Genomic DNA, 19,760 nt, shown 5'->3' with positions numbered 1-19,760 from the left:
CCCAAAGCTTTATTAATGCAAATGAAGCACTTTGAGGCAGACAGAACAGGGTAAAGTACTGTTATTATTATTTTCCAGAAGTACAATTCTGTTTGGCATTAAAATGTCATCCATTTGGATTGTGTGACACTACTACATGGGTCCATATCCTTTCCTTCTAGTGAGGCTTAACTTCACTGGTGAATTTGAAAATCTCCAAGGCAAGAATGCAGCTTACGTCTGCCCTGAGAACAAAATCAAAATAATTTTCTGCTTTGCAGGGCATATCATTTACAAGTAATTAAGGAAGATGCAGACATAAAATTGACACTAGATAGGCATGGGTGGCAATCTGTCTGTACAGAATTGTAGCAAGACCCTTACATGAACTGTGCTTTCAGCTGAGCATCATATTGACAGGACTGAAAAATGGAGCATGCTACTTAAAGTACATCGATGCAAGCAACATTACTCAGTCTTACCATAATAAATGACGTATATAAATAAAGCAACTGTAATCTCAAAACTGTGACCTTACTATAAAATCTCACTTGCAAAATCTATAGTCACCTGTAAATCTTTAAACAATAGTTTAAAAAATAAATAAATCTGAAAAAAAACTATGATAATTTTATACCTGTTAAATCTGTAAGCAACATTTAAGAACACTGAAGCTGAAGGTTGTGAAAGAAAAAAGGCTTTACCCATCCACCCTTTCTTCACTTAATATGTGTATTTGAAAAGATGGGTTTGTCTTTTTAAAAGAAAAAAAAAAAAAAAGTTTAATTCCTTCCCCAGAATATTTAGTTAGAGATTTCTCTCTCAGGAGAGAACATTCACAAGCTTCAGCAAGATAATTTTATATATAGTTAAAAACATTATATTTAAAATCTGCTCCAGCAAATGATATTCTAAGAAATATCAATTTAAAATAAGGACATTGAAAAACATCAAATCAAACCAGGAAAGAAAAAAAATCCTTTCTAAAATCATTGTGTTATAAAGCAATCCCAACAAACTGCATCTGGATCATTACAGGAATTAGCACCTAATGGTATGATTTTGAAAGAATTTACTACAAAGCTCAATCAAGTCAGTGAATGACAAGTGTTTAGGCTTTAAGGCCAAGAGGAGATAGTCTTAACAATTTGATGTTGCACATAGTACAACGTGGAGGTATGTAATCAGAGACTCTTGCAGCTACCCTGTAAGTCAGCAATGTGCTGACCTTCAAAACTGGTATATTCCTAAGGACTTTTAGTGATAAAGATCCACCGTGTTCTTAGGTAAGAATTTTTAGAATTACACTTCTCACAACACGTATCAGCCTAATTTTAGCTTCCATCTACCAATTTATATAGTTGCACTTTTGCCTACTAGTTTCAGAAGCCCATAAATCTCCCGCCATAGTATTTATACAGTTTAATAAGTATTCTATTAACCTTATTTTAGCTAGGATGAGCCTCTCATTAAAAATGCAGGTTTTACAGACATAATTTTTTGCAGAATCTTTCTGAACCCTCTTCAAATTGTAATAATCCTTTGTAAAAAGTGTTAACATCAGAGTGGGGCTGACTTCCTAAGCAGCTATCTCATCTGTGTGCAGCACAGAAACAACAATCCTTCCCCTGCAGGTATATTCAAGGGCCACATTCACCCCCACAATGCTGAAACACTCACACACATGGCTGGCTTTCAGCAGGATGCCCATGTCCCTTTCAACATCATGGCATCCTCCCACCCTGCAGATGTGAGCAATATTCTTTGTTCCTAATTGCATGACCATTGATTTGGCTGCATTAAAATGCATGGGAGAGTACACTGATTACAATGGACTTTGAATCAGACTTCAAAAGAAAATGTGATGTGAAAAACACGTCTTTCCAAGGACCAGAAGACAGACATGTTAAGAGCTTATTCCAATAACATTCTGCAGCAAGGAATACCTAGCAAGGCAAAAATGATAACCAAATGGTACTCCACCCTGACACCCAGCTAGAGTATTCAGCCTAACCACTAAAAGACGCAGTTAGGAACTGACACCTATTTGTTGACAAAGAATATGTGCACCTGTTAGCACAGCCCTATTTTAGGCTTCTGATTCTGGCAGCATTAATGCAAAAAGTACATCATATCTCATCTATTTTAATCTATGCAATAAATTAACGAAAATCCAAAAGCAGACAAAAACTTGACAGATGCTACAAAGAGGGTGCGGAACAGAGCTGATCGAAACTGATGAATGGGAAGATTCCATCACAGCACAGAACAATGCACAGCTGTAATTTTACAGAACAATGTGAAATAGTTTTATTTGGTTAACATTATCTCAAAGGTAAGTGAAAACAATTCTCAGATGCAGTGCTGTGGACATTTTGCAGTAGTTCCAAAAATGGTTACTGTTCTTGCATCACATGAGCTGATGCACATCAGCAAATCCATGACCTGACCACATCACTCCACAGTGCAGAAAATCCTACCACTATTGGCTTCCAGGTAGCAGGCCTTGGGGGGCTCTTCTGCATGATCCAAGCCCCAACCGATAATGAGACGCTTCCCATCTTGAGTTCAGGGAGACCCCAGACAGTGCTCAGACTACGACTCTATGAGTAGCAATGTAGAAGGGAGATCCTTAGCACCAAAATTTCATACTCATAGCCCAAACCAACTGATTATTTATGCAAAACAATGCCCTGGCACTGACCAATTTCCAAACCGATGATTTCCATTTAGGATTTTCAAATGTTAAGTGACAGCCATATGCACGAACACACACAAACACACACACACACACAGAATAAAAAAAAGTAGCACCCTTTCTGCATCTCTGCTGTCCTCCCACCTCCTGGCTTCCACGAGCTGAAGAAATCATCTCACCTCTCCTATATAAGGTCCCACCCATTCTTTGAAACCTCTGATCTTAATGTCTGTCAGGGCAGACGTACCAAACAAGACAGACCTGAAGTCTTCTCCAGCCTGGCAATTCTTGAATTTCTATACTGTTTGCCAGCACACAAGTAAACTCCTCCAGCTTTTTAAATAGTAATAAATTCTTCTCCGTGTCGTCTGAAATACCAAGTACATTCACATCTCTCTCAAAGCAGTAATTGTGCAACTCAGTAGTTCTTAATAATTACAATGAAGATTCCTAGACTATTCCTGGCTACCAAAATTGAAGTTCTTATACAGATGCAAATATCTTATTTTTAGAGAGATGCAGAACCACATTTTATCTCACAGTCTAATGGCTCTCCCAAAAAGATTTGCAAATTCTCTTGTGCAGTGTTTTTGTCCTGTTAATGCAGCACTTACAAAAAGTGGTTACCAATATAACAGTATCTGTAAGGCTTCACAAAGACACAAAGGGAAACACTATTCTTTCAGGCACAGTACTTTCACTTCTACATCATTAAAGTAAGCTTTTTGTTCCGTTACTGATGGTCTCCTACCATTACAGCCATAGGGGAGGAACTGAAAGGAAAATAATATTGCCATGAGCAATTCTTGTTATGCCAGTATACAAGTAGGATGGAAAATATTAATGCCAATCAACATATTCATCACAGCACTAAGAACACAAAAACTGTCTGGATATCTCATAGCTGCATTTCCAAGCTCTGTGATAGAAAGTCACCCCTCACTCCAAGATGCGTGTTCTGGTTAATGTAATTTTCCTGGCAACAACACGTTCTGTTTGATATATATACATTTATTTATTTATTTATTTATTCTTGTTATAAATCTGTTCTTTTAAATACCTACTTTACAGGCAGGATTTTAGATGTAAATGAAATACGTCATTTTTGATCACGAAAAAGTACTCTACCTTTCCTATGGACATAATTGTTATGGACATGACAACCTTGAAGAATACCAGCCACAGGAAACCCCTCTCCAGGGTGCAGCAGCTGGTTTCATCAGATCTTTCAGAGCTTTGCAGGTTTGCAACAAATTCTGGTGGCCACATAACCTCTCCTGCTGCCACACTGCCTGCCTGGGAAGGCACACAAGCATCTGTTCAGACCTGAGAACGCTATTTAATGACAGCATTGTTTATGCACCTGACAATCTTATAATTTGAATTTTGTTGGGGATGGGGGCAGGTTTCCATGGAAACAAAATATGCCACTAAGTAATAAAGCAGATTTGAAAAGAGGGTCCCAGCCTGTGGCCCACTGACAGTCTGGAGGGTCTCCAGCACTTGTCACAGCAATAAGATAGAAAAATAGGGATAAAACATAGGGATAAAAGAAATCCTTACGAAATGGTACGATCCTGTCACATTTCAGAGTTACTTGATTTGTGATGAGCAGTTTGGGCAACAGAAATGCAACCGGTAATGCTGCATACACAGGAGCTCCAGGCATGTAACAGGCAACAGAGGCAGCATTGCTCAAAGCTCAGCCACAGTCAGTGGTTTACTCTCTAGCCTTTTATGTCAGATTCTAACAGTTTGGAAAAGAAGCAGGAAATAAGCTTTGACCTGTTGGTTCAAATGCTAGGAGTACCAAATTCCACATGAGGAACACTATGAGCTATGGTCTTTGATGCCCACTTGACAGCCTAATAAGAAAGTGGCTTTACTGGGAAATGTGTGTCCCAGACAAGCAAGCATGGTAACCCTTGGCATGAAACAACTTGCCCTTTCTTTCTGTCCACCACTCTGAGGCATAAGCGTGAGGCATAGGGTCTGGTAGTACAATCAGCCACTTTATTGTTTTCTCACCATGGAGCAAAAATTCCCATTTCAGCCTAAATACCCCAGCTAGCCAAAGGGGTTACGCTGTGCTGCATTACCAGTCCTTAAGCTATCTGCAAAAAAAAGCTATTTTCAAAACAGCACAAAGTACATTTGCCTGGGGATTGTAGCTCAACTCCTGAAAGCTGCCTAGCCACGGAGTTCTTCACACACTTTGCATCCTGAACAAAGACAGGGCAATCTGGCCATTATCTTGATAGCAAATACAGCCCTAAGGAAACCAGCATGGGATCTTTCTTAGAAACGTGATAACGAACAATAACTTCAAATAGGAAGAGAGAAGGTCTTGACTTTGGACTGATTCCAGCTGCAGAAAAGCTCACGTGACTGATTTGCACCGTTCGCTTTCATCTGCCCAGTTCCTGCACTTTGTTCAACAGTGTTAACAGTTTTCAGAAATACTTGTTCAAGACATTACACCTTTAATAATTGAGCTCTTGTAAGTTCTTACCCTATTTGTAGACACATAGTCATAGCTTAGATGTGACAAGTTTAAACTATGAAGATTTTTGCAGGAAAAGACTGGACTGCTATTGAGGAAACTGGCAGCCATTTCTCACCTCTACCAAGATGTTTATCTGAGACATTTAATTTTTGCATGTCTCAGTTCTCCAATTGGTAAAAGAATGCAAATATTGCCAGCAGAACTGCCTGAGGCACGTCAAGAGAATAGGCCTCTGTGGGGAACAGCCTCCCTTGTACTCACCCCTTGCCCTTCTCAATCCCCTTTGATTCTAAAACCTTCTATTTGGATACAGTATTTAGCATAACAAGGGATGTCACAGCACTGAAAAACAAGAATAAAAACAAAGTCAAAGACATACCACAAAGCAGAAAAAAATCAAACCACATAACGTTTTCTATTCCGTGTTTTGTTTTGTTTTATAAATATCAGTATCCTACAATAATCACTGGATTTTTAGTTCTGTCTTGAACTGGAACAGTGCGCTCCAGTTTAACACTTCCTTATACTTCTCCTAACAGTACCTGCACCCTCACTTAGCCCAGAGGATAAGCCTCCTCCACACCTCTTCACTTTGGATCATCCCTTTCCTACATCACTGAACACCCCATCCTGGTGATGACCTACATCAATCCTGCAGCAGGCGACACACACGGAACAAAGTTCTCCACATCCTCAGAAAACAATCACCTCCTATTCATGAAAAGACTTACAATAAGGGCACAGTGGGCTTTTGCTGAGGCAAAGGACGGTTCCCTTGGGGCAATCCACACACGGCTCAAATCCATGAACCTTGCACTTCTGTAAGGTCAAGAACCAGCACTGACAGGCTGGATAGTAGATGGCCCTCAACATCCTAGAGCTGCTCACAGTATCGTATGATCTGATTGTCACTAAACAAGTACCACATGCTTGTTTAAGAGACACATGAATTATTGATGATGTTCAGGAGCCCTATTAAATTGTCTAGTGGGCCACCAAGAACACTGAATAGTTCAAATGCATCAAAACGCATAATAAAGCTTTCTATTTTCAAGTTTGGCCGTTAGAGAAAAGAACCCTGGCAAATATATAATTTTGTGTAATTTCACTTGGATGCTCACTGTAATAGCAGTAGTATTTATGACACTGTGAGTCATACCCATACACTTCTCAGATAGCAAAGACACCATTATCCATACTATTTAAAAACAGAGTCCTTATGCAGGAAAATATCTTACTAAAGGCAAGACCTACTTATTTGCCTTAAACTATAGACTTAGTCTATAAATATGTACTATTTTTATACATACATCTGTGTCACAGTCATGATAGTCTTATAAATAAGTGTTACAAAAAGGAGAATTGTCAACATCATAAGAATTACCTTCTAGTAATTCTTGTTTAGATCCTGCCTATAAAATAGGGAATTCAATTAAACTGCTTTCTTACTATAAAAACAAAAATACTCCTGTCATGCAATAAGTAAATCATGAAACAAAGCCAAACAAACAAACAAAAAATCTAAATTGCATATTCTGAATGGGGTATTCAGAGTCTCTTCCTGCCCACATTTGTGTTTTTCACTGAGTGCCATCAGAAGAGAGAAAGCAAAGGTATCTCTATTTTGAATGTAGGACAAATCAGGAGAGCTATTTTGAGGCGATATTTTCATTAAGTTTGAGACAAAGAGAGATATTTCTCTATTCAGTGCTGCCATATATTCAACCACAAACCTGAGAAGCTCCTACTCTATCGCCAGTCTCTCCCTTCCCTTCCTTTTCTTCACAAGACACTTAAGAGACTGTGACTCCTGAGGGTGTAACCCCTCACAGCTACCAGGGACCCTTCAGGGTAAGACACTGCACATCTAGGTTTTCACATGGTGATTCAGCATTGTTAATGATCACAAAGTAGGAACTTGAGCAGCATTCTGATGGATTTGATGTCTTGATTTAAGGAACTGTTCAGTAGCTTGGGACTCATGGTCCATCTCAACCACCTCAATTGCAGTGAAACACTGTTCAATATTCAGAGAGATGCTGTTTCACATGGTGTTCAAAGGCTTTTACCACAACGTAGCCACTATATAAATATTGTATAGCTTTTCTTCACTAAATCCACATACAACTTCCCTTTTTAATATCCTTCTTTCCTTGTCTGCAATCATCATCCACATAAAAGTCACTAACTTGGGAAAATCGTGTAGTCTGGAGATGTTATATTCTATGGTATGCTTGAGAAGTTGCACAGAAATAAAAAAATAACATCTAAAAAAATAAAAATCATCCCTTTGCAGAGCTCTGCTATGAACGGTAACTGCCCCAATACCTGGGAAACAGATTACAGAACCTGTAAACACTGAACACTCAGAAGCTTTTCCGACAACCAAAGAACTGTTAATAAATATTTTTTCATCAGTGCTCATTAAAGATGTGGCACATTTTCAGAATTACATATAACCCACCTCTGCCATGGAAATGAATTTTTATATAGTGCTACAGAAATTGCTATTATGAAAGATAGAAGCAACAATTCCAGGCAGTAATTTGTGCACAGATTTTTATCTTTTCATGAATTAACGTCTACATTTGTGTGAAAATGAAGAAAATAAGGCCTCTTGTCTAAAAGGAGTTACCCTTTCTTATCATCTTTTAAAAAAGCCTCGCACTTTTCTATTTTCTTTCCAATAAAAAAAAATAAAATAAAAATAAAATCTATCATCCTGACTAAACTGAACTGTCTTACAAAATTATATCTAGATTCTCAAGCTTGATCCCTCTGCTACCCATTTCAAAGAGACCACTGCCATTACAACATACATCCAGCCCTTTAGGATGCTTCTCACACTACTGGGAATATTAAAGTTCGATGAAGTATTTTCTCATTTCTCCTCAATCAGCCAGAGAAAGAGAAGTCCTTGAGTAAAACGTAACATGAGAGAAAATTCTATCTCAGTATGCAGTTTTCTCCCAGAAATCTCAGAATAAAAATCAGAGGTGAATACAGCTCTGTAGTTATTATTCACCAAGTGTTACCAGTGAGCTTTTTGCTTGTCTCTGGTAGATACCATCTTCTACCTCAATGTAAGAACATTGTAAACCCACTTGCAAAAATCTATAGAGGGATCTGAATTCATCATTGCTGGAGACAGTTATGTGGCTGATAGAACCCTCCTGATCACAATTATCTTCTTTGCCTGGACACAGCCTACACACAAAAATGTTGATGTAAGTGTAGAGAGACATTATTCAGAGTAAAAAGGGGTTGGGGCTTTTTTGTTTGTTAATTTATTTCAGACATATTGAGATTTATCATTTGGATCATGGATTTAGTTCTTCCTTCAGCCACAGCTAATAAACAGGTGACAAACAAAGCTTTAAAGCTATAGGACTGGCTAACTTTCTAAAGGTTTAATAGGAGATCCTTCTGGGCAGCTGGTTAGAGCCATGAAAGCATGACACAAAATCATTGGTGTTTATCTTACAGCTATGGGTGGTCACTTCCCATCTCCTATCTTTATCCCCCACGGCAAGGGCTGAGAAAAGTTACATCCATGAATATTTTAAACAGATAACGTGTTTCTAGGACAGACACAGATACCAGCTCAGATTTCACCCTGCCATTCTTCATATGACAATGTTAGAGACAAAAGATGTTCATAGTTGATGTCATTTGGCTATAATGATCAGACAGGTTTGTTCATCAAACAGCCTGCCCGCAACCTGAACACCATCTGCCTGGGACAGGTACCAGACTCAAAGAAAAAACACAGAGCCACCAGAGACCTGCCACCAGCATAGTTAACTCAGCTGCATGGCATGAAACATTTTTTTTTTCCCACCAGTATGCCAGTACAGCAAAAGCAATGAACATGCTGCAAGAACATCACCATGAGTTTACTCTGCTGTGTCACTTTGCAACAGTTAAACATCAATATGCTTATATTTGCATTCAATAATAAAGTATAAATTTTCCAAATATATCATAAAAACTGGTATAAAAATGTGAATACACCTTTCACAATTAAAGAGTTGCATTTCAAAATTTAAAAAATCATGCAGTTACATTCTTTATGTCCAATGAAAGAGTAGTGATGCTCAGCAGTCTACAGCAGAAACAACATCCAAAAGTTTGGATAGAGTAAAAAGCAAAACAAACAAGCAAACAAACAAAAAACAGGTTAAAAATGTGTGATTCCAGTTAAAAAACTTCAGTTTTTCTTGTCGCTGCCCAGGTGCCTTCTCATTGTTTGGGATAACCACAGAACTACCCCACACATGTCACTGTGCTTTTGTGTGTTTACTGGAGACTTTATATGGCAGGACACCAGAACAGTTGCTGTAAGACATCTCACACCTCTAAGACACGCATTAAAAAAAATGTAACCCTTGAAATTTTATTTCCTGAGAGGTGGGGAGAGATAGAAAGGATGGTTATATGAGCCCAAGTAGCTAAATAAGCAATGGAAGAGATCCCCATGTGTACCCAGAGCTTACTGCTTCAGTAGGGTGGAAGGAAATTTGCCCTCCTGGATATGTCTTCTCCCAAATGAAGATCATTAGCACAGCATCCACATCTGCTCTTCCCCAAAGCATGGGAGGACTTGCTGCTGTGGTGCAGGAAGATAGAGTATTTGCCATGCCACAGCTGAAAGAGACAGGGAAAAATTCTACCTTATACGCAGCAACACTCTGGAAAATTAATTGGAAGCCTAAGATGAGGCAACCTATTTTGACAGACTAAATGAACACAAACTATACAACAGAAGAAGCGGAGAAATAAAAAGAGAACCATCATAAAATCTACACCCAGCAGCAACCAGGGACAAAGTTTAAATCTTTAGTTAATGGCAACTATTACTTTCAGGGCTCGCCACAAACTAAAACATTTCATCTCACCTTGGAAAAGTACTGCTAATCAGGCTGAAGAGAGGACCTCATCCAGCATTCACACAGGCTGATATTGCCAATAAATACAGCAATCGGATCATTACTATCCTGCTATGCTCTAATCCACATTACAATAGTTAAAACATTTAAAAAATAATAATAATAAGCACTTACCTTTTGGGATATATAAAGGGGCATTTAAAGTTAGTAAGAATTGTTTTTCCTAATTGCACCATGACTAGAAAGCACCTAAACAGCAAGATGGTAGCAACAGATCCAATCTAACCTAACTTCATCTGCAAGTAGGACAAGGTTATCGTTCTAGTGAGAGATTTTACAATGGAAAACCTTTAGCGAAATAAAAAGCAGAGGCAATATACAGCCTCCTCCTTCTTCTCCCACCAAAGTTAGGATGGCTTTCTATTACCTTTTGGCATATTTATGATTTGGTTTAAGTTAGCAGATCTCTGTTTGTGACATTTATTTTTTATTCAGCTCTTGGAGAGAATTGCCTTCTTTTCTATGCACCATATCAGCATTAATATATAATTAAAGTAATATCCGCTTAATACTGATGTTCTTGCTTATCAGCCTAACTTGAAATATGGCCTGACTTAGCATCATGATTAGAAGTTAGCTCCCTGTGCTTTCTATCATGGCTAGGGAAATTCACCGCTGGACTACATTTACATACATTAGGTAGGCACAGGTGTCCCTTCTGTTAAGATACCCATAAAATATTATTTTAAGAACAGAATGAATCAACCCAACCTATAAAATGAGTCTAAAAGTACTTAAATAATCATGGCATCTTCATTTTGAATAAAATGAACCTTTAAGCATCTAAGACTTGAATATTATTAAGACTTGTAACAGAGATATTCTACAGCCCCAATACGGCACATATTTTACTTAAATTAGCTTTACACCTAAGAGCTTTAGCACCTTTTTTCCTCAGGTAACCCTTATTACTTTGTGACTGCTTCATATCACCCCAAAATAACACTGTCACTAGCTGAATGAATAGAGTGTGCTGTACTTACAAATGATTTACACAGAACTAAAACATATATCAGTAAGCATATTTCTACCCTGAGTCTCTAGATACAGTTCACTTTAGCATCAAAGAAATTATAAATCCAGGGCAGGAAGGTACATAAGCTAATTTCCATATTCACAAACTCCTAAGGCCTGGAACACACAACTTTGCATGAAGTTAGAAAACTCCATTTGGGAAAGGCTCGCTGTGTGCTTCACGTCTTCTCCTGAATATCCCCTAAACCCACTGCTACCGTCACTTGGCAAAGGTCATTACTCTTACACTTCAAGGAGGAGAAGGAATTTAGGAAGAATAATGTCCAATCCTTTTCAACAATCACACAACATGCACTGGAGTGGTTAGAGCCGTAGAGACTTATGGACTCATCTATATTAACAGAAGGCCTCTTTTCCTTATTGGTGAAGTTATATAGTAAAGAGCTGGGTACAGAAGCTCTGTCATGTCAACAAAAGTCCCTCTTCCTATTATTCTTTCACGTTATCCTAAGGAAGTTCCAAGGACTTCTACAAAAATTTTGCAGATAACAATGAACAAAGCAACAGTCACAATAAGAAACCATATCATGTGAAGAAAACACAACTCAGACTTAAATATATATATATATATATATATATATATATATATATATAAAGATGTATATCTGTAAATCCAACCATCAGCTGAGGATAAATCAAACTGTGGTATGTTCGCTGCTGGAGTACTGATGGTAACAGAGAAAGCGCAGAAGTGAAGAACTGTTAGTTAAGAGATCTAATTCCTGCAACATCACTCCTCTGATTTAGCTGTGTAGTGCCTTAGATAATATATTCAACTTGCTAATAGAGATTTTTAAATGCAACTTGAAACCTAGCATTTTAAAAAATTTAAATACATTTTTCTACTTGCTTCACAGGTTCAGACTTTGTTTCAGACTTAAATAAAGATTTGAGAAGTTTTCAGAAAACAATCTGGAAATAAAAAAATTAACCTGAAAGTACCCATGAAGCTGCAGAAAGAAACACACACACCCCAAATCCACATCCTCCTATTACATCTGCTGCTCTACTACACCTCACTGTTGCACCTTAGCTAAGCCGACATCCTGGCTAATGCTCACAGCCTTCCCCTGTATGCAAAGCCCTGCTCCCATCTGCAAGGAAGCAGCCATCAGCCACCAGCAAACCAGAGGCTCATGTCCCAGCGTTAATCCAGTAAGGGGACTCGCTTGTCTTTTACACCTTTAAACTGCCAAGCAGGTTGAGCACAGTGAGCAAGACTGCCTGAGGTGTGTGGATGGGTAGACATGCAGACCTGAGGTGTTGTTTTTTTTTAAAAAAAAGCCACAATATAGATTAGGAAATCATTTCCACTGAGAAAGTTCTTCATATGCATCTCTCTGCTGTTTGGGGTGTTAAAATACTTTTTAAAATGTTTTGCAGTACGTCAACATGAAATCCATCAGCTCAATAGAAGGCACATATGAACTACAGTGGGCTTGAAACCCATCTCTGTATAAGTTATTTTTCCTCATATACCTACCTTGCTTTGCTGAGCAAAAATGCTGTTTTATATGATTTTGTTGTTGTTTTTAAACTAGAAGAGTGCAAGAGATTTTTATTTTATTTTATTACATCCACTTATCTTCTGCCTCTTCATTAGCCAGAAATCTAGATGTAAACATTACCACCACATTGTTGTGATGAGAAAGTTATATGACTAAGAAGATTGCTACACTGCATTGGTACAATGGTGACCAAAGAGTAAAAACTAAATAGCTAACAACCACCTCACAAAAAAACAACCAAATGACAAAAAAACATGCAACCCCTTGCTTATTTAGCCTAGGAAACACCATTCAAAATATTTCCCAGCACTGTTACTACACTTTTTCTTGCTTTACAGCAATTCAGCCAGCAGCTGATGGATTTCCAGTGATACCCACAGCACACCATCCTCTCTAAGCCTGTGAACACACACTTGGCCCACACCTGTTTCCCCAGAGATTACAGTGGTGCTCACTCACTTGCCCATGGGACAAGCATGACAGACCCGTAATCTCTCCATAGGAAGGGGAAACATTTTTGAATCTCTCCCTCCCTTATGCGGCCATGATTTTTTCACAAAAATCTTTCTCGGTATCACACTTCCAGCTACATCAGCTTGTGTTACTGCTAGCCGAAGATTGAAAGCTGGAGAAAATTGTCAGACAGTGCAATCACATAAAGGCTCATAACCAAGCAAGTATTTCTCCCTTTATCTTGTCACACTGCAATCATCACCCTAAAAAACCTCCAAGGGAGAGAAACACAAACTCCTATTCAATCAGGTGCAAGGAGCCCTGCAGATGAACCCCAGGGCATGTTCAGAAACCAGCACAGCACTGCTGTAGCTTTCTGTGTTAAGGAAAGCAAAGCAATGCAAGGAGAGGGCAGCGCTTTTGAAGAACAGCAGCTATGCAAGAAAATTTGCCATCTTGTAAAATTATCCTTTTCTCACCCACATGGTTTTAGGCATTATATCCCCCACTGGGCTCTGCTTAAACACATTCACAACACAGTCAGGCATACATGATACTGATCGTTGCTGGCAGGATATATTAGGGTTATTATATTCTCACCCCGTTTCTTATATTCTTCTCTAAGCATCTGCTATTTGCTGCTGTTGGAGACAGGATACCAGACTGTCAGTAATTGTTATGTCAAGGAAATAAATGGACTGTTCAAGAAAAAAAAAAAAAAAAAAAAAAAAAAAAAAGAGAGAGAGAAAAAAAAATGACGGTAAAAAGAGAGGAAAAAGTAATCAAAGCGGAGTGATACAGAGACCCAAAGATAAGGACAAGGGGTGCTAAATGAGTAATAAATAGCAGGGTGAGCACTGAGCATACAGAAAATAGAAAGCAGCATGCGAGCCTTTCACAGTGATTAGAAGAGGAAAGATTTTACTCCATTTTCCTGCTGGAAGGGAAGTACCTCAAGGGAGCAGCAGTGGAGAAAGATGTTCAAGCTCAGGAAAAGAGCTAGAGGCCAGCAATGCCAGATGAGGAGCTGAACAGGAGAGTTTATGATGGACCCCAAAGGAATATATTAGTCCAGCAATTGTAGGCGGTCAGGATGGTTATTCAGGTAATTATAGACTTGACACAAGCCCCAGATCAAAATCGCAGAGCAATTGCTAGATGACTGAACTCATAATTTCATTACTTTCTTTTCTTTCCTTAAGTGCCAGCAGGAAACCCAACACTGACAACAAGTACAGGGAAACATAACAATGCTCAAACAAAATACGTAATTTGCTTTATCTTTGCCTTGGGTTATTTTATGAATACCTCAACAGCAAGAGAAATCTGTTAAATCTCTCCTGGAAAACATCATCCAAAGTCCATTAAGATGTGGAAAGCAGTAGAGATGGTTGCAGCCTCCGGCTGTATCAGAACCTTGTGTCTGCATATGATGGGAATCCCAGCCAGCCCTACTGGATAATTCTGAAAGATTTTTTAATCCACTTAATAAAGGAGGAAGGGGAAAAAATGCAGCAGCTTTGCCAGCATTACAAACTTGTCCTTTACAAATGCCTCAGTTACACACCAAATACTGACAATAAGAACATCATTACATGAAATTACTACAGAACACTTTAAAAATCACTGATAATCAGTAAGATGTAATTTTAATGAGAAACCATCAGCAAATGGAAGTGCTTTTGACTGGGCCTACAGAGAGACAAGTTTCTCAGCCCAATGCAACTGAGAACTAGCTTAAGGGATAAATATGGTCAGACTCAGGCAGCTACAGCCAAACAACTCAGTTCTTACCATAAGCCCAGGCCTGCCAAATATCAGACATTTTAACACAGTAAAATACAAGTCTGCTCATCTAGGATCAAAGAATGCCATGGTGGGGCATACAAAAGGATGTACTGTATGTTGGAAATCAGACTTAAATATTATGTAAGAAGTCACAGCAGATAAATAGCACATGAGGTTCCAGGGTCATGCTGTTGCTACAGGAGCTAATAACACCGTTGGATGTTTGAAGAGAGGCAATTTTGTCCAAGGTTAGAAAGATTTCTGCATATGGAGTCAGTGGGAATGTTAGCAGAATATCATGTTCTGCTGTCCCTGAATGCCCACCTCTGATGTCCATGTCTCAATAACCCTGAAAAACTGGGAGGGAAACACATACCATTTAAGGCCTGGAAGCAGATTGTGTGGAAAGAGTTTAAATAAAATAATTGCTTTAGCAAAAAGAAGGCTGAACAATGATTTTCCCACATCATGTAAAATGATTTCTATTAGTAGCAGGCTCCTTAATTAAGCAGACAAAGGCAGAAGATTTAACATATGGAGCAAGGAAATAAACTCAGATTGGATTTTTTTTTTTTTTTTAAGCATTGGAAATAATTACTCACCAAAGCAACTACCCTCCGGACACATTTGAGTCCCAGTTATCTGCGCTCTTTAAACAAGGCTCAATATGCTTCTGCGTATTGATATGCAAGGAGAAATTGTTGGATGAAGTTTTCTACACCTGGTGTTATCAGGAGGTCAAACCACATGATCCTAACAATCCTTTTAGGTCTTACAAAGCCTGGGAATGTTAGATAGTATTTACCATACCCATGACACGCTTCTCAGACTTATGTACTTACACTGTATTTTATATTTTTGCATGATTTTAGAAAACAAAGAAGGCAGCAATTAAAATAGGTGGGTTATTAAGGCAAGAGTAATCTTTGAACAAGATATATTTGCATTCATTCCGGCATTCAACTCTGCCTTTACTATCACAAGCCAAGCACATGATACTGAGTACCATAAAAATAAAACGAATACAGTCTTTTCCAAATAGGACCCGTATTAAAATTAAACACTGACTGTAAGAGTTTCAGTAGACCTGCAATAGCCCCCATTAGAACCATTAAAATTACAGTCTTTCAGATAACAATGTCCACAATAACTGTCTGCAAGCCACTATATACATTAAACTGTAGATAATTAATATGCTTCTGCAATCTTATTTTTTCTCCTTTGTAAGTAATAGCTATTATAAAATCCTAAATATCTGCCCAGAGTTTCTTAAATGTTACAGATAATGAAAAAGAAAGTAACAAGGCATTCATGGTAAAATGTTGCAAGTCTTGGCATGAAAATAAAAACACTTTGGAATTTCGTATTTAACTACATCACCTCTAATTTCCTCCAAACCCCTCCAAGGAGCCTGGAGCAGCCGAGGTGGAGCTGAGCATTTTCTGGGGTTAGGATGTAACTGTTGCTGCTTGTGGGGTTCATCCCACCCAGTGCTGCAGCCACCCCAACCCTGGCCAACTCTGCAGACTCTGACTGCACAAATAGCAAGGATGGGGCATTTCTAGCCTGTGATTCATCTTATCTTACCCCAGACTTCTAAAACAAGCAGAGGTAATTGCTCCCACAGAGTGCTTTATTCCTCAGCTGTGAGGAAAAATCTAAACAACCAACTTCAATGTAAATGTTTGCAGTGTCAGTTTAATCCCTTTCTGTCTCTCAGTGCTGGGTAATTACAGCCATAATGACCAGTGAGATCTTCCCTGATGCCTCTGCCTCAGAAATTCATCTAGGATGAAGTGGGAAGACCAATTTTGTCACTGCTCAAGTTGGAACTGAAATTCATTATCTGCTACCTAGTATCTGTTGGGAAAAAAAAAATAAATACTAAAACACCAAAATATAATTTAAAGGAACCAGGTTATCAGAACCTCACAACATCTGTCCCGATCCCTAGAGACTGAAGTAGTGAGTGTGGAGAAAGTGGTGAGTGTGGAGAAGGTGTGTGTCCTGGCTGGAGATCAAATGAGCCAAAGCAGCCTCTGTGCAAGCTGAACTCATGGACTGCAGCGCTTGGGTGAAACATCGTGGGTGACACACAGACAAGCTGCAGTGGGTCTACTACCACAAAGCTCACAAGTGAACTGCGGGTTTTGGTGCGCAGCAGCTTCCCTGCTCTATCTGCCTACTTAGCTCTTGTGCAGAAACCATACAATTCATACAATATTTATAGTAAGAAGAGAGTTTTTCACTGATGGGAGAGGTGATGTCACTTCTCTAATGTTTGTTGACTTATGGATAGTGTGTGCGATTCAACAGCTGAGCAACATATCATTTCTATTCGTGCTGCATTACGCATAAGTGCACACATTACAATCCATGTCATCTGAACAAAGGTAGCACAATCCTTGGACACATGCCATTGCAGCTCTGTAGTAAAATTATGGTCCCTTGAACATTTTATGATCTCCAATTATTACAGCATTTGCATTGGCCTGATGGCCCAAATTAATCTGATTTTTAGAAGTTACAACATTTAATTAGGATGAGTAGTAACAAAGATAATATTCAAAAGAAAAAGGAATATGACAGCATCCGCCCTGAAACAGGGATGGGGAATGGAAATCGGTTATGCTTTTTAAAATGTTTTCAATAATAAGAGTAACTAACAGCCACAGAAAATAACCTTCTGGAACAATACACAATAGGTAGCAACTGCTTCTCATCTTCAGGTGAAAAGTCACTTAATACTGCTTCACCTCAAAGCATTTCTACTCTGATGTGATGAAAAACTCTTTCTACAATACAGGTCCCTTTCCATGCATTTTCTAAGTGATTAAATCCTAGCACTCCTTTTTGACTTTTATTGCTTTTCGTACTGGTGAGAGCCATATAATGATTCATCATGAAAGTAATCTTTAAGCAGCTTTGTTCCTATTTGCTGCTATATATATTAAATATAAATTGCTCTTTGAATTCACCTCTAAAGTCAGACTCAATTTTTTATCTAACAAGAATGGTATTTCCAGTCATCATCTGAATACAGTAAAGTGAGAAAACCTTTTGCATAATATAAATATCTGCATTCACTAAGAGGAGGCTGATGCCACCACCTACTGTGAATGCATTTTGTAAGTGGTTCAAAGCCAGATAGATTTCAGCTGCAGCAGGATAATCTCTTAAAGACACTCCAGTCACTGTCAAAAAGGCACAGTTTTATCTCTGACTCAACAGTTTCTGGACCACAGGCTTCGAACACCTGTAGCTGATTTACAAGGACCATCCAAAGCACGAAAATGAAATGGTTGCTGAAAGACTGCAGGCACCTAATTACTGACCTTCATTTATCTCCCCACAAAATCCAGAGACATCACTCCCTAGAAAACAGTTCTGGAAGATTCATTTTATTCCTTTTGCACTTCTTTATCCATTCTCTGCACCACCTGTGACTGATGAGAGGACGCTACTGACAAGCTGTACAAGTGTGCCTCAGCAGTCACAAGAGCTGCTGGATGAGGCTGGGCACTTGCTTCAGAGGACGCAAAAACCACGTGGATCCCAGTACTCCTGATTGCAGGTCACCACTGGACCCAAATCTTGCAGTGAGGCAATGGTGAGAGACATTGACAGCTCCTGCCCACAGGCCACGCCGAGCATCCTGCCTTGTTCTCCAAGCCATGCACCTTTGTGACTCTTGGACCAAGGAAGATATCGCAGTACAGCTCCTGTGACACTCAGTGTTGATCACCCCTCATTTAATAAATTACAACTTAAAAAATTACCATTATTAACTCCAGCAAACAGCTCTTGACTTCCACATAATTAGAGTTTAATGCAAAACCATTACTGACCAAAAAAAGCTGTTTAGAAATAATCAGTAGGTTAAATGTTGTGTTTTTATTTCCTGATTGGATGGGAGTACAACTATAAGGCACATATTCCCATAAGTACATTCAGATCATATTGCATGTGAATAGGCTCCAACACTTGGCCGTTTTAGCAAAAGCACTTTACAAAAAATACACTTACTGCAACAGGGGCACAAAGATAGCCAAGACAGCCGCTGTCCACCAGGCAGAAAACTAGTTTGTAATTTTGAAAGCATGTTTGTGAGAAATGTTTTGCTTTAATTCAGCCAGTTCTAATCACTACTCTGCCTGGATGCAAATAGCAGTAAATGGGATGACTACTATATAGTTTTTCTATCTGGTGTTTCCTGCACAAGTACTTTGGTCGTTTAATGCTCACCACATTTTATAAATGCATTTTTATAGAGAAGCTGTTCAGATGACCTTATACCAGCACTACAGTGCTGAGATTCCGCTGGGTGTTCATATATTCATATTTTCACCTCTGGGTGAAACCAGGAGATTTTTCTCCCCTTTGTGGGAGACGTGTGTGTTGCTATGGAGAGCTGCTACCCAGCTTGGCCTCCTGCTTGGGTAACAAGGATCCTCGTTCACAGGACAGAGCAGAGCAGCTGCTCCCCAAGCACCACCACAGCCTCCGTCCCCCACAGGGGTTAGGGCTTCTTGAGTCATATACAGAAGCAAATCCACCAGACCCACTCCTGCTCCTCTATCTCCAACACAGAGCTCTTAGAGAGCATCAGAGGTCTTCTCCATGGGATCCCAAAGGAGGCTTCACAAATGTCCTGTTCTTGGGGAAAAAAATTAAAAAAATTTTATAAAAGGAAGAAAAAAATATATAATTTCTGCCTCACTTTTGGCCCTTATTTAGTGTTAAAGAGGGGGATTTTTTACTAGTCTTCCCTGTGAGATAGGTCAATGCTGGCTCAAGCACGGCACAACAGTTCTGGGAAGTTCAGGAGGCAATAATAAACACTC

At 39.0% G+C, this 19,760-nt stretch overlaps 1 protein-coding gene across 22 annotated transcripts in view; it reads right to left on the bottom strand.

Annotated features, from left to right (window-relative positions):
* The window catches only part of HTR2C (5-hydroxytryptamine receptor 2C), a 333,447-nt gene that overhangs the window by 207,152 nt on the left and 106,535 nt on the right, over window positions 1–19,760 (bottom strand). For 10 of the 22 annotated variants that reach the window (XM_038184419.2, XM_038184418.2, XM_013096695.5 and 7 more), the window contains one exon: window positions 9,680–9,830. The exons of the other annotated variants lie outside the window; for them this stretch is intronic. The gene's annotated coding sequence lies outside the window, so the exon portion shown is untranslated. The remainder of the gene's footprint in view (window positions 1–9,679; window positions 9,831–19,760) is intronic. 22 annotated transcript variants of the gene reach the window in all.

This window comes from Anas platyrhynchos, chromosome 10 (assembly GCF_047663525.1).
Source record: "Anas platyrhynchos isolate ZD024472 breed Pekin duck chromosome 10, IASCAAS_PekinDuck_T2T, whole genome shotgun sequence".
In the NCBI taxonomy this organism is placed as follows: domain Eukaryota; kingdom Metazoa; phylum Chordata; class Aves; order Anseriformes; family Anatidae; genus Anas; species Anas platyrhynchos.
The sequence above is the reverse complement of the archived record's forward strand: the minus strand, read 5'-3'. Positions and strand labels throughout refer to the sequence as shown.